General features: G+C 37.0%; 1 long non-coding RNA gene across 2 annotated transcripts in view; it reads left to right on the top strand.

Moving 5' to 3' along the window:
• The first annotated feature begins 6,255 nt into the window (after positions 1 to 6,255).
• Positions 6,256 to 25,411, top strand: part of LOC121485007 — a 33,302-nt gene continuing 14,146 nt past the window's right edge. The window contains exons 1-3 of one of the 2 annotated variants that reach the window (XR_005986180.1): positions 6,256 to 6,471; positions 16,690 to 16,768; positions 24,577 to 24,650. This is a non-coding gene — a long non-coding RNA (uncharacterized LOC121485007). The remainder of the gene's footprint in view (positions 6,472 to 16,689; positions 16,769 to 24,576; positions 24,651 to 25,411) is intronic. The other variant, XR_005986179.1, reaches the window with a different exon arrangement.

The raw sequence follows: 25,411 nt of genomic DNA, 5'->3' as shown, positions 1-25,411 counted from the left end.
CTCTTGAATGGACCCCATATAGGTCCTCACAATTCTCTAGGAGGTAATTTCTTCAGCAGGGGGCTGAAAGGCCTGAAGCATGCTTGAGGGAAAGGTTAAAAACTTAGTCTTGTGAGGTTTGTTTGATCTTGTTTTATTTTTGGTGTGCAGGGCTGGGGCTCATTATCATTCCTTTCCTACCTTTTGTCTTCATTAACAGAAATAGGTTTTAATGGTAGAAAAGTAGCTTAGACCTTATTCAGTGATTCAAGATTCATTCAAATAGAGTTAATATGTGTCTTTGAAGTGCTGGGAACTGGACTAGATCACTGGCAGTTTAAGATGAACAAAACGGTATCGTTTCTTGCTTACCAGTAGGAGAAACAGACAATATGCAAGTGAACCAGCTTAAGAAAAATTCTATGACAGTATCTCCCCCCAGCTTTATTTAGATATAATTGACATGCAACATTATGTAAGTTAAAGGTGTACAGTGTGAAGATTTGTACACATTTATATTGTGTAATGATTACCACATACATCCGTTACCTCACATGGTTACTGTTCAAGGTGTGTGTGTGTGTGTGTGTGGTGAGAACATTTAAGATCTACTGTGCTATTAATAACCTTCAAGCATACATTAAAGCGTTGTTAACTATAGTCATCATGCTACATATTAATTATGTCCCTAGAATTTATTCTTCTTATGACTTTGACCACTACCTCCCATTTCTCCCACCCTCCCAGTCCCTGGAAACCACAAATATACTCCTTGTTTCTGTGAGTTTGTTTGTTTTAGATTCCACATACAAGTGTTATCATACAGTATTTGTCTTTCTGTCTGACTTATTCCACTTATGGAATGCCTGTGCTCAAAGCCCATCCATGTTGTTGGAAATGTCAGGGTTTGCTTCTGTTTTATGGCTGAATAATGTTCCATTACATATGTATATATATGTATATATATATATATACCATATCTTTATCTATCCATCCATTGACAGATATTCAGATTGTTGTGGCTATTGTAAATAATACTACAACGAACATGGGAATGCAAATACCTCTTTGAGAGAGTGATTTCATTTCCTCCAGGTATATACCCAGAAGTGGAATTGATGTATCATATGGTAGTTCTATTTATAATTTTTTGGAAAAATCTCCATATTGTTTTCCATAGTGGTTTTCCCAGTTGACATTCCTATCAACTGTGCAAAAGGATTCTCTTCTCTCTACATACTCAGGAGCACTTGTTGTCTTGTGTCTTTTTGATAATAGCCATTTTAATAGGTGTGAGGTGATATTTCATTATGGTTTTGATTTGCATTTCACTGATGATAAGTGGAATTGCGCATCTTTTCATAGACCTGTTGGCTCTTGGGCTCTTTGTATTTCTTCTTTGGAAAAATGTCCATTCAGATCCTTTGCCTATTTTTCAACCAGATATATGTGTATATATATTTTTTGCTAATAAATTGTATGATTTCTTTGTACATTTTGTTTTTTTTAATAATAAATTTATTTTTTATTGGTGTTCAATTTGCCAACATACAGAATAACACCCAGTGCTCATCCCGTCAAGTGCCCCCCTCAGTGCCCGTCACCCATTCACCCCCACCTCCGCCCTCCTCCCCTTCCACCACCCCTAGTTCATTTCCCAGAGTTAGGAGTCTTCATGTTCTGTCTCCCTTTCTGATATTTCTTACCCATTTCTTCTCCCTTCCCTTCTATTCCCTTTCACTATTATTTATATTCTCCAAATGAATGAGACCATATAATGTTTGTCCTTCTCCGACTGACTCATTTCACTCAGCATAATACCCTCCAGTTCCATCCATGTCGAAGCAAATGGTGGGTATTTGTCATTTCTAATGCCTGAGTAATATTCCTTGTATACATAAACCACATCTTCTTTATCCATTCATCTTTTCTTTGTACATTTTGGATATTAACCCCTTATCAGATATATGGTTTGCAAATATTTTCTCCTATTCTATAAGTTGTCTTTTTATTTTGTTTATTGCGGAGATTTGTTTTTGTTTGTTCATTTGTTTTGGTGTGTGGAAGCTTTTTAAGTTGATGGTGAGGTGCAAAATCATACAAGCCTGTGATAAGGAGTGTGGCTTTTCTTTTAAGGGTGGGTATGCTTTGAATCTTTGAAGGATGTTAAGCAAGGGAGTAACATGACAGGGGAGAGAAATGTAGAAGTCAAATTTCTAGATTTTGTTACCTGGTGGATGGTGATACTAACCATTAAGTCAGGGAAGCGTGGGCAATATAAGAAAGAAAGCAGAGATAACTCAGTGAAGAGGGATCAGTTGGAAGACAGCCTTTTAAATCTGGGTGTCTTTTAAATGACATGATCATTTGTCCCACTGTGCCCAGGTCCATCTAATTTATAGCTACTGTCCCCAAATTATTAATTATGTCTTTCTTTTACTCAAAAATATATCAGTTTGGGCAGTAAAGCATTTGGGCATTTTAACTACCAATACTTTTCCAGGTCTTCTCCTGTCTTTATTATATATTTGAAGCAGAGGGGAGAGCTCTTGCATGCCAGAAGCTTGATTTTCTTGTCACTTTCTGGCCATGTCTCTCCTTCCTGAGTAAGAAGTTGGTAGTTCAGTGTAGAAGAGATATGTTACCCTTTCTTACTTTCTCATGCTGTTTGCTACATCTCTCTCCCCTTTGCAAACTCCCAATTAAGTTATGAAGATTCTTTCAAATACCAGTGGGGATTGTTTCACTTGGGGAAAAGTTTACCACATCATACTATGAAGTTTTCTTTTTCAAACACACCCTCTTCCAGGCAATACAGAGTAAAGTTGTAGATAGCAGCTGTGCTTTAGGTGGAGAAGACTCCACAAGGCTGATGACTGCTGAGGTCATTTTGGAGCACAAGCCCAAAGAAAGAGTTCATGTCAAGATTATTCTCCTCTGCATCTCCAAATCAAGGCAGCTATAACAATTATTCTTGCCCTCTAATTTTTTTTTGAGTAGAAGATAGAGAAAGAGGGAGAATCTTCAGTAGAAGATAGAAAAAGAAAGAGGGAGAATCTGCCCAGCCTGGAGCCAAAGACAGGGCTCAATTTCACAACCCTAAGATCATGAAATCAAGAGTAGGACACTTAACTGACTGAGCCACCCAGGCATCCTGCCCTTTCTAATTTTTTGAATTGATAACTACTCCCCCCCAAATCAGGACATCAAAATTCAACTTCATGACTTACAAGCCAAATCAGCCTTAAATAACTGTGAGGCTTTTCATGCTCAATATTTTGACTTCTTCCAATTCTCTTTCATTGTTTCTTGCTTTTCCCTTAGGCACACCATAAGCTTTAAAAATACTGAACAACTGGGGCTCCTAGGTGGCTCAGTTGGTTAAGTATCTGCCTTTGGTTCAGGTTATGATCCCAGCGTTCTGGGACTGAGCCCTGAGTCAGGCTCCCTGTTCAGTGCAGAGTCTGCTTCTCCCTCTGCTCCTGCCCCCACTCCCCATCATGCTCTCTTGCTCCCTCTCTCTCACTCAAATAAATAAATAAAATCTTTTTAAAAATACTGAGCAATTTGTCCTACTATATATTATTATTATGCTCTAACACTATGTCTCTGAACTTGAAATTTTTCTGCCTGTCACCTGCCTAACCAATTCCTCCTTAACTTTCAAGGTTAAGTGTATTAATTTCAGGGAAACCATCTTATTATTATAGTATTCCTGAGATTAAGTATAGGTGCAAAGATAGAAAATTAAGAACCATAAGGTTAAGTGGTGGTGATATAGGGGAAATAGGACCCTTGAGCTTTATCCAAAGGCTATGCAGGCAGAAAAAGCACAGCTTCAGGCCTTCAGGTGCATAATACCTCTCTTTCTTGAAGTCATACAAGCACCTTCCACTCCTTCTACAAAGGCCGCTTAAATCCCCAAAACCTCTCATTTGGAACTAGAGACACAACGTTTTCTCATTCCCTCGAATCTGTGGAACTGGCAGAGAGGATTCACCATGCAAAAAAGCTGGCTAAGAAGGGAGGAGAACACTCTTTTTAATAAGCAGATGGTCTCTATAGATGAGGGAGTGTTAACATTAAAAACATATGCTCAGTACCAGGGAGGGAGAAACACAAAAGAGGATCATGAGGCACATGGTCTCTGTAAACAAGTAGTCTTTGTGGAAGTTTCCCATGTGAGGGAAACAGCTTTACGGGGTATGAAGAAACTTGCCTGAATAATTCTGACTTCATCTGCAAGACTGTTTACCTGACATGAATTATAATAGCACATTACCAAGAAACGACATCTGCAGAGATGATAGTTAGATGAGCTTGTGTTTATTTGTTTGGTTTTGTTTTCCAACCCATTTGATGAAATAAAAGCATTAGGAAATAGTCATGGTGATCTTGCACTCAATCTCTCTGTTTGTAGCAGAGAAACATAACTGACTTTGTGTCAGCATTTGATATGTGCTATGCAGCTATCTAACATATATAGAAGGAAACAGAAATACGTATAAAGACAGTCCATAGTTGTTATTACTCTAGTGATGCAATTTCTAATTAATGTGCTACTTTGATTTTAGAGCAGGAAACTATTAAAGATGGAGAAAATTGAATAGACAGTAAAACACTACCATGTGAAAGTATACTTGCTTATGGGTCAAATTTAGCTAGGTTCATCTTATTCTTATTTCAATAAGTGGAAATTGATGTAGAGGCATGACTTTTGTTACAATCCAGTTAATGCATTTTTCCTCTTTTTACACTAAAGGAAAACACATATAAGTGATGAGAAAGATGATAAGTTAAAACTACCATATAATGAAATGAGCACTGGATCAGAAGTTAAAGATCTTGGTTCTGCCATTAACTAGCTGGCGACATTGGTTAAGGTCTGTTATTACTATTGATGTGATTTCCTAGACTATAAAACAAAGTGGTTAATCTAAATCAGGGATCACAAACTCAAACTTCTACATGGTCCACGCTGGTATCGTACATGAATAAATATTCCCAAGTATAAGACTACAGGGGGTGGTAGGGGCTTGTGATGAACTAAAGAGAACATGTTTCCTTTAAATGGGCAGTTTTAACTAAGCTCCAGCCAAATATTGCTATTTGGGAATAGAGGAACATGTATTTCTAGAACTTCTAATTTTTCAGTTTTTCAAGTTGATAATTTAGGTTTCATGTAAAATAACTTAGTATTTCAAGGTGAATAATTCATTTACATTTAAAAGAAAAGAAAAAATGTATGAGTCAAATAATCATGTCAACAGGATACATCATGGTGCATGACCTAAATAAAAGTGTGAACTCTAGCCTAAGTGATCTCCAGGGTGTCTTCTGGTTTTAAAATTCAAGAATTCTGGGATAGAAATTGAAGAAAGAGAAATTCGCTCCTGCTTAAAACAGACCATGTTATTTTTTAATCTGCAAAGGAAAGGAAAGAGAGGTGGTGTGTTAATTCAAGGATGAAAGTGCTAAAGAAGGGGCTGGATGGTCATTGCCGGGGATACAGTAGAGGGGATTTCCATTTTTGAGGTGTGTGTGTGTGTGTGTGTGTGTGTGTGTGTGTGTTAGTGAAGCTAAACTAGATTATTCCCTCAGTTCTTTTTCACTCTGTGGATCTATGATTGTAGCTTTGTACTCATTCTCTTTCTTTTCCATTTTGGCTCTTCTTTTCTTACCTTTATCCTTAGTTATTTCACTGTGATTTTTCAAGAAAGGGATCTGGATATTAAAAAGCCTGGGTAGAAATATGAGAGGGGCAATGAGTTTGAAGGAAAGTGTAAAGGAGTGGAGGGAAGTAAAGGGAGTTGAATTACCTACAGAAATGGTAGCTGGGAAAGTCTGTTATTTCAAGCTTGACTTATCTTTACTGTGGACATAAAATATGATCAGGGAGTATGATGTCAGTGCATCCACTCTCAATAATTGATATGATGAATAATCTCAACCTTCCAACACCTTCTGTATCTCCCTACATCTCAAGAAACTTCATTCATCAGCCACGTTTGAAATGTTTAAGTAATCTCAGTGATGTATGGAACCCTGACACTCCCTTGTTAGAAATTCCTGCTACTAACATTCTATCAAATTAAAAAGCCACTGAGCTCTTGTGCATAAAATTATCATAAATTACCTTCTGAAGGTTCATTGCTGTTTGGAATGTTTAATTGCTCACTCAGCTGAACTTTAACAGCTCCGTATTATTAATCAACTTGTCAAAAGGTTTTTCATTATGTAGTCTTTAGATAGAATTGGGCAAGGTACAAACTTGTGCTTAAGTTGGTCTGATGGTAGCAAATTGCCAACAAATCTTGATAGAGTTTAGCATCTTTTGTTCACCAATTATGATATTTTTACAAAAGATTCTTAAGGAAACTGGGTTATTTTATAGTTTTCAATAAAGAAAATAAATTCCTTTTGAAAGTGGAGACTTGTACTGACCATTTAAGAGCCAAAGAAGGCAAGTGAATGAATGATGACACTCTACTGGTAAGTGATCTTTCATGTTCCTATTTAATTATGATGAGCATGATGGATAAACTTCAAAATGTTACCTACATTTCTAAGAGGAATTCTAACGTGGTTTTATAGTAATCTCTTATTGAAAAACAGGGTTTGGAGGAATAGGACATTTTAGATAATTGAATTGTGTTCAGTACACCTTTATAATGAGGCCAGCACTGTCTTATTACCAATGAAATATAGATTTTTCTTCATCTAAGATAACAAAACCATATCACATATTAAGAATTCCTACTGAGCTCTAGTTCCTTCAACTTCGAACTCCTAAAAATATTATTTATAGCTCATTGGACATAGCATTTCCATAAACTGAGGAATATTGAAAATTTTAATAAAACTAAGATAATCAAGAATTTACATGGTACATAATTTTTTCCTTATTCTCTGTTTCTCAATCTCTTTAAATCTGCCTTTTTCAATATCATTCTCTCTGTAATTTTAAAAGAAAATTATGCAAATATCTGAAAAAAAGTAGCATGAAAAAACAGATTTTTCCCTTAGCAATGTATTTTCACATCCATAAGTGTTTTTCTAGAAACCCAGGAAATAAATAACATCCACCAAAGGAAGGAACCATATCACTTGGTGGTGGTTGTGGTTATGGTATTGGTGGCATTAAGAAGGGTAATACTTTGAGCCTCCTGATAGCATTGCCATATATAAGACTTATGCAAATGTCTACCTTCTATGCCCACAAAAGTAAAAACTGGAATTTCATTATGATGTTGGAGTTGAAATTGTAGGACTACCCTACAATTGCTAACTTTGCTAACTTTATTAAGGAGAACTTTGGTACTGAAAACTAATCCTTCTTGGTTGGGAAAGAAACTGACCTTGCCAGAAATTCTTCTTTAAGGAAATAATTTTGAGTGAGGTCTCGGTAGATGTGCTTTATTACTTTTCATGTGGCAAGGAATGGAAATAAGACACCCACCAAAACAAAACAAAACAAAACAAACAAACAAACAAAAACAATTCAGATGCAACTGGATTCTGAGATGACTAAGGATTCTTCTCCTTGCCCATATCCCTCTCCACCTACCCCTCAAAGCCAGCATAACATAATTTCATTAAAAATCCCCATGTCTAGCATGTGGTAACATTAAAACCAAAGACTTAGTAATTTACCCTATGCCTTCTCTCTTGCCATCATTGGCATCACCATTTTCTGTCCTCTCCTGAACTGAGAAAAGTGGTATGGTTAGGCAGTTAGGAAGGGAAAACAACTAACAAGAGTCAGAGAAATATTTTGCATTAATGAGAATGATACAAATGGATACTAGCAGACACTGACTAAACATTTGCACTAAGAAGGGAGGACTGTTTCTGAGATGTACATCATTTGTAGAAGTGATGTAATATCTCATCATCATAATCATGGTGTCAGGATTGTGCTGGCTGCAAGTAACAGAACATCTAATGAATAGTGACTGAAACAAAGTTTTATTGTTTTCATATAACAAGAAGTCAGGAGACAGGCTGCTGTTGATTCAGTAAATCAGAGATACCATTAAGGACTCAAGCTCCTTTTCTGCATTTTTGGTCCACTGTCTTTACTGTGTGGTTCTTTTGTTCATTTGCTTATTACCCCATAATGGGGGATGAGGATTTTTTCTCAATCAATTGTGTCAGCTACAAACTAATCATCTTTCTTTAGTGTTCATAAGATTAAATGTCATCAGTGAGGACTCTACTGTTTTTATTCAGTAAGTCAATTTTTCACTAAGGCCCCTATATTTAACAAAAAGATTTAGAGTTCAGATGAAAGCTTGGAAAACAAGATCTAATGACAGGTTAAAATAAACTTATTAAAGAAAAACTGAAGCAGGCTTTTCTATTCTCCAAGTATAAGAGAGACGACTAGGAAAATGTTGGCCAAATACATTACTTATTCAATATAGAAAAATGAAAATATTATTACATGCAGAAGAATTTACTATCAATGAAGATTTTGGAGTCCTGGAGATGTTGTTTGAAAATCTATAAGAACAGTTTACAGAATAACATATTTGAAGTAATCCTGTCAAACCTTGCTTTGAGTTAGGCTGCGAGAAATGATCTCTTGAGGTCCCAGTTCAACTTGATGTCTTTTTGGTCTGTGATGATAAATTTTTGTATGACTGAACTAGAATGCCTTAGGACTAAATTCCATTGAGTGATTCCAGTATCACATAAGAAAAAAAAACCCTGGAAATTACCTCTTTATGCACAAGTTGCAGCAGCTGGTCTTTTCCCCCAAGCTTTGTAGTAACGCACACTGGAGAGTGGAGTGGAACTCATAGTGTAAATTTTTTTTAGTGCATGGATTATTGATTTAATAGATCATGACAATCTGTTTTGTCAGACCTGCTACCACATGGGTTCTGAGTCAGCAGGCGGACGAGCCTTATGAAATATTTGTTGTGAAAAAAAATTCACTGCATAAGATAAAATTAAAGCTTCATAGTGTTATAGTCCACTTTCTGAGAAATGAGGTGACCATAACCCAAGGGCCAGAATCATTAGAAGAAAAAAAAAGTAGTAATTCTGTTTTCTTGCTTTTGCTTCTGTCAACTGAATGACAAATTTTAGCCCAGAGGAAGGAAAAAAAAAACACCCAACAAATTATGGGTCATTTAAGGATGTATAATATAAAGGATAGAATTATATCCAGTTTGATTGTTAGTTTTCAAAGATGAGGTTCCCTGCAAGACAGACTAATTTGGCTATTTGGTTGTAGGAAGTTTATTGAGTAGTAAAGGGAAGCAGGACTGGACAGAAGGAGGACTCAAATTGTAATAGATTTGTACCACCAGCTTGCAGGAAGTTCTGAATATGAGATATTACTTCAGAGGTATTCCAAGTATGGGCAAGTGTGTCGAACCTTTGTACCCTTGCAGTGATCAATCACTGGATGTGATCTGTCCCTGGGGAAAGGACATAAACTTGGTCAAACAGCTCTCTTTGGCCAAAGGCAATTCTTGGGGAAGGTAACAGTTGAGGAAAGAAATGACTTGAAACCTCAGAGGGATTTGGGCAGCACACCACAGACTCCAGTATAGTCTATCCCTCTGCCACTCGAATCAGCTTGCTTAATATAGTAAATTCACCCCATTTGGGAAGAGAAACTCCATTCTGATTGGTTTCTTTTCCTGGAAAAACTTTCAGGAGAAAGTTTGGAGAAACTCTAGTGCCAGTCAGAATAGCTATTTTCAAAGCTGTACCGAATAGTCATCCTTTCCCTTCCTAACTATGCATCCAAGATTTCCCCTCACCCTTGGTTAACAACTGGGCTGATCCAGATGGCTTACCTGGAAGGACCAGACTCTCATCTATCAGCCTATGGTCACCATGGTTTTCTCAGTTCAAGGCTGAAGTGAGGTGTCCATTAACTATTAAAATGGGCCACTAGCTTATCAGGAGATGTCCCAGTGGATCACTTGTGTCCCAAACATATTCTTCTTTGTCCTTTTTGTATAAAAATAGACTTGATTATCAGGGCCAATTGTTATTGTTTGGAGAGTGATTACTTTCTTTACCTGTTGATCTCTTGATCAGAGGAGTCCAAAGTGACCAAGAGGCACCTGAAGCTTAAAGTTTTTTTTTTTTAAGCTTAAAGTTTAATGAGACTCTGGATGTATCCAGAAATGAACATCTCATTTTAGATTCTTCCCTATAAGACTCTTGTACCAACCATCACAGATCAGGATCCTGGGGAAACAGGTTTGGAGATTTGGATACAGATGTTGAGGAGTCTTAGGAACACCACCTATGAGGGAGCAAGGGCAGCAGACCTGGACAGCTAAGATGCTAAGCTGCAGTGTGGTTTCAATAACAACCTCAGCTGATCTCACTGGGAGTCTTAAAACTTGAATGATCCTCCAGAGATTTCCCAAATTGAGGCAAAGGGCTCAAGCTTTGTAACCTTGTATTGACATTTCATTGGATATAGGCTGTCCCCAGGAGGAAACATAACCTTGGGCAAAACAATTTCATTTGGACAAGAGCGATTTCTATAGGGGGACACAGCTGTGATCTGTAAATCAGGAGAAAGAATGCCTCAGTTGTGAAGGGAGAATCTAGGGCGGTGCCATGGCATTATCCACTTTCATTTTGAATTTACTGCTGTACATTTAAGATAAAACTTTGATCTTAGGTCAGATGACTTTTATTCTTTCTTTCATTATGGATACTCAGTAAATCACTTTCAAATAAATAAACGACTGAAATGGTTGTTTATAACATGCCAGCACTCTGCTATGTATGTTCTGGTGAAATGGATAAAGGAGGCAGAGATAGTCTACCTTTGATTTTGATGAGCACCATCCTCTTTCTGCCCCTAACTGAAAGAAGATGTACTGGGCACGCTATTTAAAACCTTGTATTTCCATTTCCTTAACTGTAAATTGAGAAGATCAGTGTTTGTCCTGCTTCACCTCAGGACTATGATTATCACAACAGTGTGTGGAAGTTCTTGGAAGATGTAAAAAATGTTTCATGACTCTGTATATAGAATTGTTATTATAAAAGTTAATATTTAACATACAATTAACACATAAGTGCTTCAATTGTGTTGGCTCTACGTGCCCCACAGCAGATCCCCATTTGGAAATGAACATTGGGGGATCCCTGGGTGCCACAGCGGTTTAGCACCTGCCTTTGGCCCAGGGCGCGATCCTGGAGACCCGGGATCGAATCCCACGTCGGGCTCCCGGTGCACGGAGCCTGCTTCTCCCTCTGCCTGCTTCTCCCTCTGCCTGTGTCTCTGCCTCTCTCTCTCTCTCTCTCTCTCTCTCTCTGTGTGTGTGTGACTATCATAAATAAGTAAATTAAAAAATAAAAAAGATGGAAATGAACATTGCAGTTTCATACCCTTGTAGCCTATTGAATTTCATTCCAATGTTATCCTTATATCAAACCATGTTCCAAAGCAGACATTTGGATGGTCTGAACACTTGGATAAAAATTTATAATTAACTAAATTCAACTGGGTTACTTTTATTTGTCATTTTAGAGTTAAATGTATTTAGTTTCTTACTATTATAATATTAATCACTTTATTTCCCTCCATTTTTCTTTCTAAATAATAATTATTTTAATTTTTTTTCAAATTTAATGAAAGACAAATACATTTTTATGTCAGTATGATAAATGTTGGTTGAGAATTTCATCTGAAAACTGGAGTCTCAATACTTATTAATATACAGAGAGAACTTGTACTTACAGGGGTTTGATACAGCTAGTTTAGACAACACCTGTCTTTATACTACAAGACTGACCAAATTCAAAGTCAATAACCATAATTGGACATTTAAAAACATGCAAAGCCCTGGGCCAGGTGATGGGAAGACAAATAAAGATGAATAAGATGTAATCTATGGTCTTCAGGGTCTTCTATTTAGTGAAATATGCTCACATTTTGTCAGGTATAAATATGAAAAATGCATTTACCCCATGTCAGTCTAGTGGAAGGGAGATAGAAGTAAATGACTTATGATTCAGACTAGAATAACTATTTCAAAAATCATTAAAAATTTGAATGTTAACTAGACTTATATGATCATTTAACAACATATGTGAGTATTGAAACATTATGTTGTATGCTTGAAATGAATATAATTTCATATATCAATTATCTACAAATTCAAAAAAGATAATATCAACAGCATTCTGGCTTTTTCTCTTCCAACTTTTAATATTCTTAGGAAGACTTGATTTCTTAGGATTTTGTTTGCTATCATCTACTTTATCTATCTACCTGCCTACCTACCTACTTATTTCTCTCTCTCTCTATCCATCTATCCTACCATCTATCTCTCTTATTATTATTAATTTACACTAATTATAACTAAGGCACTAAGTCATCCTGGTCCAGATGATTGTCACAAACATCTGCTTTTGAAAATTATACTTTGTCTAGATTTTTTTTTTACCAGCTATAATAGAGACAATTTCTCTGTGGTTTGGAAGGTAGTTTATTTTCTAAATCACCTTGTTTGCTAAATATTTGTCTGTGTTCCATTGAGGCTTTTACACATATCCCAAGTCCAAACTTTGTAGCAGCAACTAGAACTACCAAGCTAACCTCACTGTATATAGTAACATGGTGATTCAGAGGTTACTTTCAGTTTCATAGACCTTACAGGGTTTGGAAAAAATAAACTTTCTCAGAGGTGGTAAGAAATGAATTAGTGCACGGGCAAAGGAAATGCCTGTCATGAATGCATGGCCCTCAGAGGGCTAAGCAATATTCAATCTTTGTCCTTAAGTAGGTCTTGTAAAAGTCAAAAGGCAATAAAGTAAAAATCTGGAAGCAAAGTCTTGGCCACCCATGCTATTCATATTTCCCAGTGTTTCTACGAAGTAGTTTAGTGGCATCTATTAAACTGACAAAGAACAGGTTTTATTTTACCAGGCAGAAAAATTTTCTAAGGATATCAGCAATGAAACATGCATTGCAGAATTAAATAGCTTAAAATGAGCAGTTGGAGGGCAATGTAGAACACCTGGTAGACAGGTAAATCAGTGTAGAAAGATGTATAAGGAATCTTAAGCATCTACTCTACTAAGCAAATCCAAAACCTGGACTGGACCAAGAACCTAAGGACAAAACTCAAATATTTCATGGACTGTGATGATGAGTATATTCAATGTTCTAAGAAAGTTCACTATTTATAGAACTAAGTATCAGTTATAGGTTATTGGCACTACATATACATTTAGCATTTATAAATGAGAACCTGTCAACTCTGCGTTGGCCACCTAAGTAAAAGGAAAACTTAGGCATTGATTTCAGACAACTGATTTGGAAAATCATATTTAATTTTAGCAACTATTTATTGAATGCCTACTTTGTTGAGGGATTGTGCTTGGCCTATGAAGTTTTTTTCAAAGAGAAGGATAAGATAAAGTCAGTCAACCAGTGGTACATTTACCAGGTACAATGTAATGTATGCCACAAAATAGATGCAGAGAGTTTATAGATGCAGAAAGGCAAATTATGAGAAATTTCATGAAGGAGGCAGCAATAGCATTTTGACAGTTAAATGAGAGATAGGGTAGGGTGGTAAGAAAATGTTCCTGGATAAGAGAATAATAGTAAAAGCCAGATTGTTTAGGTTGAAAATGAGAGATATATTTGGGAAATCAGGAATAGATCATTTTGCTTGGTTTATAGAACACTTACAGGGTGAGAGGTATTTAGCCTGGAAAGGAAGTTTGGCGATATTTTCAAGAGCCTTACATTTCAGGATAAGAAATGGCAAAAGAATAAAAGTGGGGAGATGAATTTGAGACTAATGCAATTAATACAAGGAAAGAGATGATGAGGATCTGAGCTAGAGTACTGGGAAAGGAAAATGAAAGGATGTAGTGAATGGGAAAATATTGAATGGGTAGATATACAGGATTTAGTTAACTAATTGTAGGAGTGTGGAATAAGGGAAAAAGGGAACTAAGAAAAAAAACAATGCTTTGCTATTTGGTGGTGGATTGAGATGTTATTATATATATATATTTTTTAATATATATATATTTTTTAATTTTTCATTTATTTATGATAGTCACACAGAGAGAGAGAGGCAGAGACACAGGCAGAGGGAGAAACAGGCTCCATGCACTGGGAGCCCGACGTGGGATTCGATCCCGGGTCTCCAGGATCGCGCCCTGGGCCAAAGGCAGGCGCCAAACCGCTGCGCCACCCAGGGATCCCTAGATGTTATTATATTTTTGTTTTGTTTTGTTTTTTAGAGAGAGTTCTTGTGAGGGGTCTGGGAGGGGCAGAGTGAGAGAATAAGAGAGAGAGAGAGAGAGAGAGAGAGAGAGAGAGAGAGAATCTTAAGCAGGGTCCATGTCCAGCATGGAGCCCTACACAGGACTCATCTCACAACCCTGAGATCATGACCTGTGCCAAAATCAAAAGTCCAATGCTTAATTGAATGAGCCATCCAGGCACCCCATTATGGGGTTTCATGAGTCCATTCTGATATAAGGCTCAACTGGTACCAGGAAGAAGCAATCTGGAATTAGAATGATAGCAGTGTGGATTGAGGAGTTGTTAGTAAAGCTATTAAAGTGATAAGGTACTGGAAAATGCAAAATGGGAAAGGATGAAGAGTATACAAGCTTGAGCCCTGAAGAATGTCAAACATCCAGATTTAGAGGAGAAAGATGAACAGATTAATTCATGAGCCAAGGTCAAATAATTAGGGGGAAAATGAGAATAATAAATATCAATCTCTTATCGCTTAGGCTAGCCTTAATTACTGATAGCCTAAGAGTACACTGAAGCGGTTTTGTGAAATCTACCAGTAGTTCTCATTACTTACTGTTTAGAAAATAATAGAAACCTAGATCCCACTGTCAGGAGTAGCCAGTGATCTGGCTATGAATTACTGGATCATGATAGGCTTGCTAGCTAAAATACAGTTAAATTTGATTTCAGATAAACAATGAGTAATTGCAAATACTGCATAGGACATGCCATGCTTACACTAAAAATTATTTATTGTTCATCTGAAATTCAAATTTAACTCCCTGTTCTGTATTTTATTTGCTAAATCTGGCAGCCCCAGTCATTGTCTCTTTTAGACACTGTCTGTGTGTTACCTAAAAGAGAAGTAATGTAGTTTTGACTAATGGTCATTGGAAACCAATATATTCTCCAAGAAGTTGTCCTTTGAAAGGAGACTTACAAATAGGGCTTGCTGGCCTTCGGGATACCCTCCCTCTGCTTTTTACTACCTCCCGAGATATGAACAATCTACCAACCCCTAACAACTGCTTAAAATACATGGCCTTATTGGTATTTATGTTTTGTGAAGAGATTCTGTTCCTATCTACTAGCAAAAATTCAATCTTCTAGCTATATGCTTATTTCTGGCTTTATTTATAACAGTGGTCCTTAATCTGAGGCCCTTGGAACTCTTAAGTGTTGTACATAGGTTTGTGATCCTGGACAATTGTTTTCTGAGAAAGTTTGCATAGTTTTGACAGCTTTTGTAAGAGCTCAGAATCCTAAAAAGCTTAAGAATCATTTTCTTATGAAGAGGACCCTTTATAGAGAGCACTGAATCTCAAGTAAAATTTGAAATCCTTGCCTGTTATAGAATCCACTTGTCAATTATCAAGATTCTTTTACCGCAAACACAAAGGAAAGGTCTGAATATGGTACCAAAAAAAAATTTAGATATGATTAAAGTACTAGCTTAAAAATAAGCTAGTACAAAATGCTCTCAGTTCTTTTCTATCTTAAAAGAAAAAGATAGGCTGAGATGTTGAATTTTCTGGAAACAATTTCAGCATCTGTAAAAGGTCTATACTATTTCTAAGTGCTGGCTACTCCCAGGTCTGACATGTGCCACCTTAATCAACACTTTGGTGCAGGCGTAATGGAAAACATGCTTTCTCTGCCATAACTCCAGCATAAGTTTCTGACATCAGCCAAATGGGACAGACAGTCTGAGTCCTGCGATAGACAGGCCCTCTGACAGCTAAATAGAGGACACCCTGCTCATGAAAGATAGCCTTTATAGATACCACAGCCTCCAAGTAAAAAACCCTCTCTTGGAATAGAGAAATTTGGCACAAGTTTTCCCAGAAACTATGCCAAAGGTCTTTAATACTAGAGGAAGTTCTCATAGTCACAAACTCTATTGGTTGGTCTACTCACACAAGTGCTTGGTGCTTTTCCATCTAATCAGACTTGAGCATGGAAACAGCCCAAGGTTCCTCTGGTGTTTATATTATTTCAATGGTACTTCCTTTGATTTACCTAAGGGATGTTTTGTTTTAATTAAAGTTTATGACCGAAGACGAGCTGAAAAAGTATTGAAGTGGATGAACATTGTTTATGGGTTTTGAATACAATTATATCAACCATAAAAATAGACCAAACAATTTTGCTTGTCCACTAGAAATCAATTCTTGATCATGAGATTTCAGGTCTTCATTTTGTTTTCATTTAAAGTAATTAAAGGTGCTTGGTGATCATTAAGTGGAAAAAACTGTGAGGTCAGTAAATCTGGAAACTAACATTTATTAAGTTTCAGTGGGGAATGTAGTAAGACGATCTGATGTTGGTTAAATTATGGACTCTTTCCAGTTAGTTGGCTCTCCTTCCAAAAGCAAATGAACTAAAAATAAAATGACTTCCTTTTTGATGTCAATTATAAAGTGTGTATTTTTTCTTCTCTTTTTGTCTTTTAGGTTTTGATAAGATTTGGCAAGATAGTTGCTTATGAACCTATCTGACACCTGCCTCAGAAATCATGCCAAATGTCATAAGGTCATGATCCATTTCCTTCACACTCTTTACGCTTTTATGTACCAGATTCTTAAATTAGAAGCAAGAGAAATGATGTACTGGGTCATCCATCCTTGTTGAGGACTTTTATTAAAACCAAACAAGCTCTCCTGAGGCAAAATATTAGATTAAAATGGCTTCCAAAATATACCCACCAACTTGTTGGCAGGTCTTATGAGTCCCTTGTTACAGAATCTTGGTTCTTAGAATAAGATTTACAACTCCTGGGGCTTTCCCCTGTGTTTGCAAAGATGTTGAAAAATACAATAGTGGGGGCCCCTGCTTCAGGATTTCCAAATACACATGGACTCAGATCTACAGCCTCTCTATGCACTCCTCATATTCAGCAAATAGGGCAGTATAAATCAGGGTGTGATCTGTTTCTGGTCCTTCCTTGGGCACTAACATGAGTATTTCAGAGAAGACATCAGCATAGTGACAGGATTGCTGTTTTATTTAATATATGTCTTGCTTGAGGCATTTCTATTCTCCAAAATGAGTTTTTAAGGTGGGACTTAGGAGATAAAAGTATTATTTGTGAACATACAAACCATATCATGAAAACTAATTTAGTAAAACTTTTGAGTTCTCCTTTTAACTAACAGCAAGGAATTTGAAGTAAAAGATTGGGATTCTATTTCTAGTTTAATTTTTCATTATTGTATGTTCTTAGTCAAGCCATTGACAGCTCTAAAGTAGGGATACTAATACTTCTTTGTGGGAGGAGGAAGCTGAGAGCTTCTTCTCTAGGGGAACATTGCTACGAATCATTTGGGTTCATTTTGTTGATGCAGTGCTAAAGGCTGTACCAGGTTGAAGACTGGCTCACACGTGAGTATGGCCTTTTTAGACCTACTTGCCTCTGCCTCTTGAACTTGGATAAAGTTTCCTGTAGAGGCAATAGGCCATCTTTCATATTTCAACATGGCTGGTAAAGTGAGAGTGACTTGGAGGAAGTTCCCAAAGTCTAGCCTGAGATCCAGGGCAGGCACTCTCACTTATGTGATTTCTACTGCTTCTGACTGGCATGTGTATTTTGGACTGGAATTTTCTTCCACTGAAACAGTAAGATCTAGGGTTAGGCTTTGGATGGGGGGCTGGGGTTGGGGTAGGAGGTTTTAGAATTGCTTTGGCTGTACTGTAGTTGAATCTCCTTTGTTAGAGCAAAAGAAATCTTCCATATCTAGCCCAGAAGGCTAGAGTCCATGTCAGTGTTGAGGTCAAAGTCTCAGATAGTAATAAATAAATCATTCTTTGTTCCCTTGGGCATTCTTTTTTAAATTCAGACAACTTATGGAGAGATGACTGGTCTAGGACAGGACTTATGTATTTAGAATCTTATTTCTTGGCCATTTATTCTCAATAGATAAGTATCGGCTGGCATTCCATTTTGACATGATTTATACTTATCTTACAAGGTGGTTTACAAGATTAGTTGAAATAATATATGTCAAAATACATGCTTCAGGCACTATAAATAATTCTACAATATTTTTTATTTGTCATTATTTATTGTAGGCATATTGTACAGGTGTATTTCTGCTTATTATTTATTACAGTGTATCATGCGAGGGAGTTGACAACTGTTTATTAGTCACAGGTCAGTTCTCCAGCTTCTTCCTTCTCTTTTTCTGAATTCACATTTTCCATCTTGCTTTTTTTTCTAGTTCTGTGAAGTTCATGTGTATATTTCCTGGGCTTTAAGGTTCTCTTTACACGTACTCAATTAGCTACTCCATTTCAGGTGCTTTGTGCTCCCAATTACAAAAACGTAATTTGCTGGACTATGATTTTGCTGTTGTTCTCTGAAGAGAGAAATGTCTTTTCTCATTCTTTTTTATGTCTTTGTTCTGTTCACATTGCTGCATAGGGTGCAGATATCTGCCCAGGCTTGTGTTTACCTTTTTAAACTCAGACTGCCTTCCCAACACCACACTTTCCAGGAGACGGAAAAACTGAGTGGGAACAATGCCAGGAACTCATCTAGCACAAGCCCTCCTGCTTACTCTTGTATTGCTGTCTCTGCTGTCATCTTCATGCCTCAATTTTCATTAGCTACCCCTAATTCACTCATTTAGGATTCTTATTCCTATTTTAGGCTGAGGGTAGGGATTACTGAGCCTTTATATGCTGGCTAACCCCTACTTTCCTATTTGTTCCCCCTGCATGAGTAGATCACTCAGCAAATTTTGAAGGTTATCCACCCTTCAAGGACCAGTGAAAAGCTCTCTTTCGTGTCAATATTAATTTCTTTCTTTACCTTTCCTTGACACCATGTTTATATCTCCTTACACCACCTACCACTGTTTTTCCTGTATTTCTGTATGGCTTTGTCTCTTCTATGACATTGTGAGTTTGTGAAAGTGTGGCTTCACCATACTCATCTTTGTATAACAGAGAACACTCATACCATTCCTGGTAAATGAATAGTATGCAGCGAGGGATGTATGCAGTTGGTTTGTGTTGAAATGCTCCTTTCTAAACACACACACACTCACTCACCAGTACCTTTCTCTGGAAGGCTCTTCATCTGCCTTTTATCTACTTCATGTGTACTCATCCTCCCTCTTTCCATTTACATAGTACTTCTGCAGGTATCCCCTGGACTAGGTTAAAGGTCCTTAAGGTATACTCTTTTAGGATATGTACTTAAAGCTCTAAATAACATTCGATGCACTTAAAAATTATTTGTTCAATATCTATTTTATCTGCTAGACAGTAAACTCCAAGTTGACAGAGGCAAGACATTCCTGCCTTATTCACGACTTTATATCTCGCATGGCACAACAATCTATTGCTTCAGCAATGGAAATAAACCCACTATTTATTTTCTTCTAATTATTATTATTGTTATTAAGAAGCTATTCCTTAATGGATGGAGCACAGAAACTAGTTTCAAATTTTCAGGATTTGTGTCACAGCTTGGTCACAAGTTATATACTCTTAATCTCTTTGTTTCTTAAATTCTTCATGTTTAAGATTACAATATCTACATTGAGGGGTATGGTCCGGATTAAAAGAGATAATGTGTATTACTTGGCACAGTACCTTGCACGTGGAGGCACTTCACCATTTAGCTATCCTTATGGAAGAAAGGACAGAGGCAGATAATATGTGAAATTATTGAAAACTCTTTCCTTTCTAGCCCACCTTTTCAAACCAAGGTGAAGGGCCATTCAAGAGTGGTGTATGTTCATTCCAACATTCCAGGTAACCTTCTCTCTTGGGAGGGTTAGTATTTCCATGAGCCGCCTTTATGGGCCTAGAGCCTTGTGTGGCTGTGAGGTGTGAGAAGGAGCCTTCCTAACACTGGGGTCCTGTGATGGAGACCTGGAGTACTTTCTGCTGCTCCATGACTTCCTTCTGAGATCATGCCTCCCAGAGAAAGCACTGAAATGAGCCTATCAGTACTTTTTTGCTTCCAAGGATGAATATTAGAATTGAGGTAGCAGCATCTTTGAGCAAATGACTATACATGCATAAGATTCTCTCTTACGCTGCTTTTCTATAACTTTCATCCATGTTGCACTGGGTTGTTTTTATAGCTGCAGCCAACACCAATATCCTTCTGTTTCTTTGTTTTCTTGACATTTTACCCAATCAGTTATGAAGTAAATTGCTCTTTGCTCTCAAAATGGCATGGCTTTCTTTCTTTTGAACAAGCTTATGAAAATGTCAGAAATTGTTAAAGGAAGTGAAGAAACAAAACCCACAGAGGAGAAATGTGGCTTTTATGTTTAATTGACATACAGCCTGTCATTTACCCTAGTGATTTGGAATTGTGTGCATTAAGGGTTAGAGAAATTCCCTTTTAATTTTTCACACACCTTTTCTTTTCTCATTTGGTCCCTTTACGGCCTTGTTAGGGGGTGGGGCAGTTATTTTTAGACCCATGTCCTAGATGAGGAACCAGAGACTCAGGGACTCCCTCAAAATCTTAGGCTCTAAACTTTCAGATTCCCTGGTTCCTAGACCCAGCCCCATTTAATTGTCTTTTCATGTCCCAGTTTCTTCATCTGTAAAAGAATAACACTTTTATCTCGGGGTTCTTGTTAGGATTAATTTAATTAGTTCTGTAAAAACTGTGCTTTGCACATCATGAGTGCTCATTAAGTATCAGCTAGTAATATAATACTGTAAAATAATATTAGTAGTGAAGTTTAAATGAGATAACCCATGCAAAACTCTTAGCACATTTTGTGATGAAATAGAAGCACTTAATAAGTGTTTAGAATACTTTCAGTATTATTTTTATGTTTATTTTGTTGGTTATGGTGATAACATATAATTAGATGAATTATTGGTTAGGGACTAGAAGACTGAGTTTGAGTCTTTCCCTCCCTACAATGCTGGTGACAGCACTCAGCACTTTTAAGCTTCTTTTAATATTGTATATTTTTATATTTTTAAATAAACTTCTATGTGTGGATTAAAGACCTGAAAACTCATCAGTTGGGTAATTTGATAAAAGGTCATAAGAGGCCATGAATGCTATTTACCAATTCAATAACTGCCCTAAAAAAATAGCAGTGTTTATTCTTCCTTTTCTTTTCTTTCTTTTCTTTTCTTTCTTTCTTTCTTTCTTCTTCTTTCTTTCTTTCTTTCTTTCTTTCTTTCTTTCTTTCTTTCCTTCTTCTTTCTTTTTATTCTTCTTTTTTTTTTTTTTTACCATTGTTAGGTATCATTTTATGTGTAGAAGTTTTGGAGAGCAGTTGAGGACATATGAGGAAAGAGGCAGCTGGTGATAACAGACTTTAGGCTTGGCAGCCTTGCCTTCAACAGATAGCCTTCTTCTCCTCCCTGTTATATGCTCCTGAGCTTTGGCTGCATAGGCATATCCTGATATGAGGTTTGTTCAGGAAGTGAAATGTTTTAAACCAAATGAAATTATTGACCATATTAAATCAGTTTTTAAGTTTTGCCTGTTATTAGCCACCACATTCTAAGAAACTGATTTCATATAAAGATGTGAACAATGCCTAATTTTTTTTAAAATTTGGGTTAGATTTCAGAGCTTGATTTCTTTGTCTTTTGAATATCAAGAAGTTTTTCTGATAATTAAATGTAGCCAATGTACACCGGGGTTTTGACTATCAGGCCTAAGTTTTCAGTATTTTAGAAAGAAATTTGATAAGCCCCTTGTCCTTGCTTGAGGTGTAAAGTATGATAAACTTGGCAAAATAACCTCCCCAGGTCTTACTACCTAACTCAAAGATGAATAGTGATTTTTAATATCTCTAGCAAGCTCACTTTGCTGCTGGATTGAGCAAAGTGGATTTAGCTGCTAATGTCGTCTGCCTCTCCAGGCCTAAATGTCTATGTCTTTAATTCCCAAGTGTGAAGGTCCAGTTCGCAGTATAGCTAAAAAGAGCTTTCTGGCATGTAATTTTAAATATCTTAGATTCCAATCTGAAATATCTAGTGCAGTTGTCCAGACAGGTCAAATTCTTCAGGCAATTGCCAAAGCACATGTCTGTTTGTGATGTGTAGACACTGTTTTCATACAATATCACCATAGTTAGAGGGCATCTTCAGTGCCTTCAACCGTGTTTAATGTCAGCCTATTTGTCTGAGAGTCCAGCTGTTGAGTGGAAGTTTACATTTGTCTCCCCTAGGGCTTTCAGAGTAGTCAGTATAAAGTCCGGAAAAAAAAAAAAAATGAAGGGTAGATTGTTCTTAGCATGCAGGAAGGAAGTTGTCAGGCGGAAAGAGGATATGGGTCTGTTTGCATGCAAGGGTCAGTATTTGCTGGCTAGATATTTCCGCTGTGTCCACACGACAAGAAAATCCTCAGTTTCCTGTGCTGGACAAATAGCAGGAAAGGGTGTGAGGGTTATTGAATGACATTATCATGTTATAGCCTCATGGGTGAGGAAAGCCTGCTTATCAAAACTGATAGCAGCACAGGGCTTGTTTGGGAGGAGACCCAAGGTGCTGGAGTCACATTGAGTGTTTTTCCTTTGGGTACTTTGGATCATTTGGCTTTTGCAGACCTGACATTCTTCCTCTCAGATAGAAGGACTGTTCTTACTCACTGGAAAGTTACTATCAGTTCCATTATTTGTCATCTTCTCTCCGGCAAACAATTCAGGTAGAAAGGAAATAAGGAACTCAGGCTGATGGGCAAAGTAGAAAATATCAAGACCTGAAACTCTCACCCACCCCTCCCCACACCAACTTCTTTTTATGTTTAGCCACAAATGCTCGTTCATACTCGGATTTGTTCAAGTGTGGAACTTGTTAGTGCAAAGCTCATGTCCAGTAACTTCCAGGGCAATAGCTTAAATGAGAGCAAAGGTTAAAAGTACGACTCACTCTGCCACCTTAAATGTTACAGGTGTAAAAGCTCATTCTTAATATGGAACTCTGCCAGATGGAGGAATACATGGGTAATATCTATAGTCCTTACTGTAACTCTATTTAAATCATGATTTAGAAGTGTAATTGGGCATTTATTAATTTGATTATGATTAATTAGTGATTACCACTTTTAGCAATTACTAAAACCCCAAATCAAGCAGTGTGATATATAATGAGTAATTGTAGGTGCTTTCTTACCAGTAACCTACTTTTTACAACATGCAGTTTTAAAATTTGGATTCTGGACATTTTCAAAATTGGAGAATATCATGAACAAAACAAATTGGTTAGAGTGATAATATTTGCTCTTAATAAAGGTTAGTCTTATTTTTTGAGAGAGAGAGTGCACACACACATGTGCAGAGGGAGAGGGTGTGGAAGGGGGCAGAGGAAGAAGGAGAGAGAGAAAATCTTAAACAGGCTCCATACCCAGCATGGAGCCCAACAACGTGGAGCTCAGTCCCATGACCCTGAGATCATGACCTGAGCCGAAATCAAGAGTCAGGTACTTAACTGACTGAGCCACCCAGGCGCCCCTCTTCTGATTTTTTAAATTCAAATTCAGTCACAAACTCTGATTTCCAAGCAGAAATATTTAAGTCCAATAAAAAAAGAATAGATCAGGGCCTATTTTCAAGGAGAAATCTTGTACTAAAAATAAATAATAGGAAGAATTAATCTTCTGAGAAACACATCAAAGAGAATTGAATTAAATCTTTAAAGGAAATAATAAAATGACTAACAGATAACATTGCAGAATATTAAAATGCCAATAGAATAGGCTTTCAAAAACACTCTTTGGAAAGATATAGCAAGTCTTTAATGACACTCTAGGGATGAAGTTTGTAGTTTATCTTGAAGTTGGGGAATAATTTATTTTCTTATGTTAATTTAGAGGTATCCGTTCCTCATATAGATTTACCAAATTAAACATTCTATGTGGGCCGTAAGGAATTCTAGTAAATTCATAGTCAAGTTACATAGTTTTTAAATTTATAAAGAAAAAAATAATGATTGTAAACAGATTTTTAAGGTAAAGTTAGTTACCTTCATTAAGTACCAAATTTTTCTATGTCACCACTGAGAAAACTGATATGTTTTTATACTCCAGGTATGAAAAATAGTCACAAGGTTTTCATATATAGTTGTTTGTCTATACTACAGTCAGTTGAAGCAGCCAAAAATCAAATAGGTATCTTTAGAATGTTTATCCTAATTTGTTGCTCTTCCTATTTGGGGGAAAATCTTGTTAAGTTTTTAGTAAGTCAATGAGATGTTTTTTCAGCACCGTATCACTATGTGATTTTTCTGGGGCTTGTGTCTTCTCGTTGACATAAGGGGTTACAGATAACTCTGTCTACTTACTGAAATATAATGTGTTGTGAATGTTCCATTCTCTGTCCTTGTGGATGTCTCCTTCCTATTTCTAGGTCTGTGGGAATTCTGGGAAGGTGGTAGAGAAGCATCAGGTGTTATAGGAGAAAAGGCCTTCAATTGTCTTAAGGTACGTGAGAATTCAGTAACTGTTCCAGAGGTTGTTTATGGTATTTTAGTATTGGAGTCCCTGTCATCATTTTTTCTGCCTGGCTTCATTCCCAACCTTCTAGGCCTTTTCCACTTCAAACATTTTCTACACACTTCTCAGCATTATTTTGCTTTCTGAGAACTCTGACTATGTCAATCCAGCTTCTCAAAGACCCCTCGAATGCTTTTCTTCACTCTTTAGCTTGACTGCTGACTGCTACCTTCAAAACTCTCTAACACTGTTCCCACATTACCTGTCTGTCCTCTCCCCAAGGTCACAGCAGTATGTCCTGTGAAATGGTAAAGCAGTCTGGGAAGAAGGCCCTGGCCATGGACACTTCTTTGTTAACCTAGCCATGTTACCCCTGCTTATTTGCATCTAATTCCCAGGTAGTTGCAAGCTAAAGGAGGAGCTCTGAGTCAGAGCCTGCTTGGTCTATAGGCCTTCATGTGATCTGAACCTTTGCATACAAGTAGTAGGAATATATACGTTCAATAGACATTTTCATAAGCAATTTTTCTCTTTTTTAGCTTTAATGTCTTCCCATATTGCATTCATCTGCATAACAGTAAACACATGCCCCGACAGAAAGTTGCAGGCAGGGATATTTATTTATAACAGATGGCACAAAGCAGGAGCATGATGAATTGGTGTGTGGCTCCTGAACTAGCAGGCCCATAAATAAAGTATCCTCAAAGCTACTTTGGGGATCTTGCTTGCTCAGAAGAAAGAAAGGAAAG

This window comes from Vulpes lagopus, chromosome 2 (genome assembly GCF_018345385.1).
Source record: "Vulpes lagopus strain Blue_001 chromosome 2, ASM1834538v1, whole genome shotgun sequence".
NCBI lineage: Eukaryota > Metazoa > Chordata > Mammalia > Carnivora > Canidae > Vulpes > Vulpes lagopus.
The sequence above is the reverse complement of the archived record's forward strand: the minus strand, read 5'-3'. Positions and strand labels throughout refer to the sequence as shown.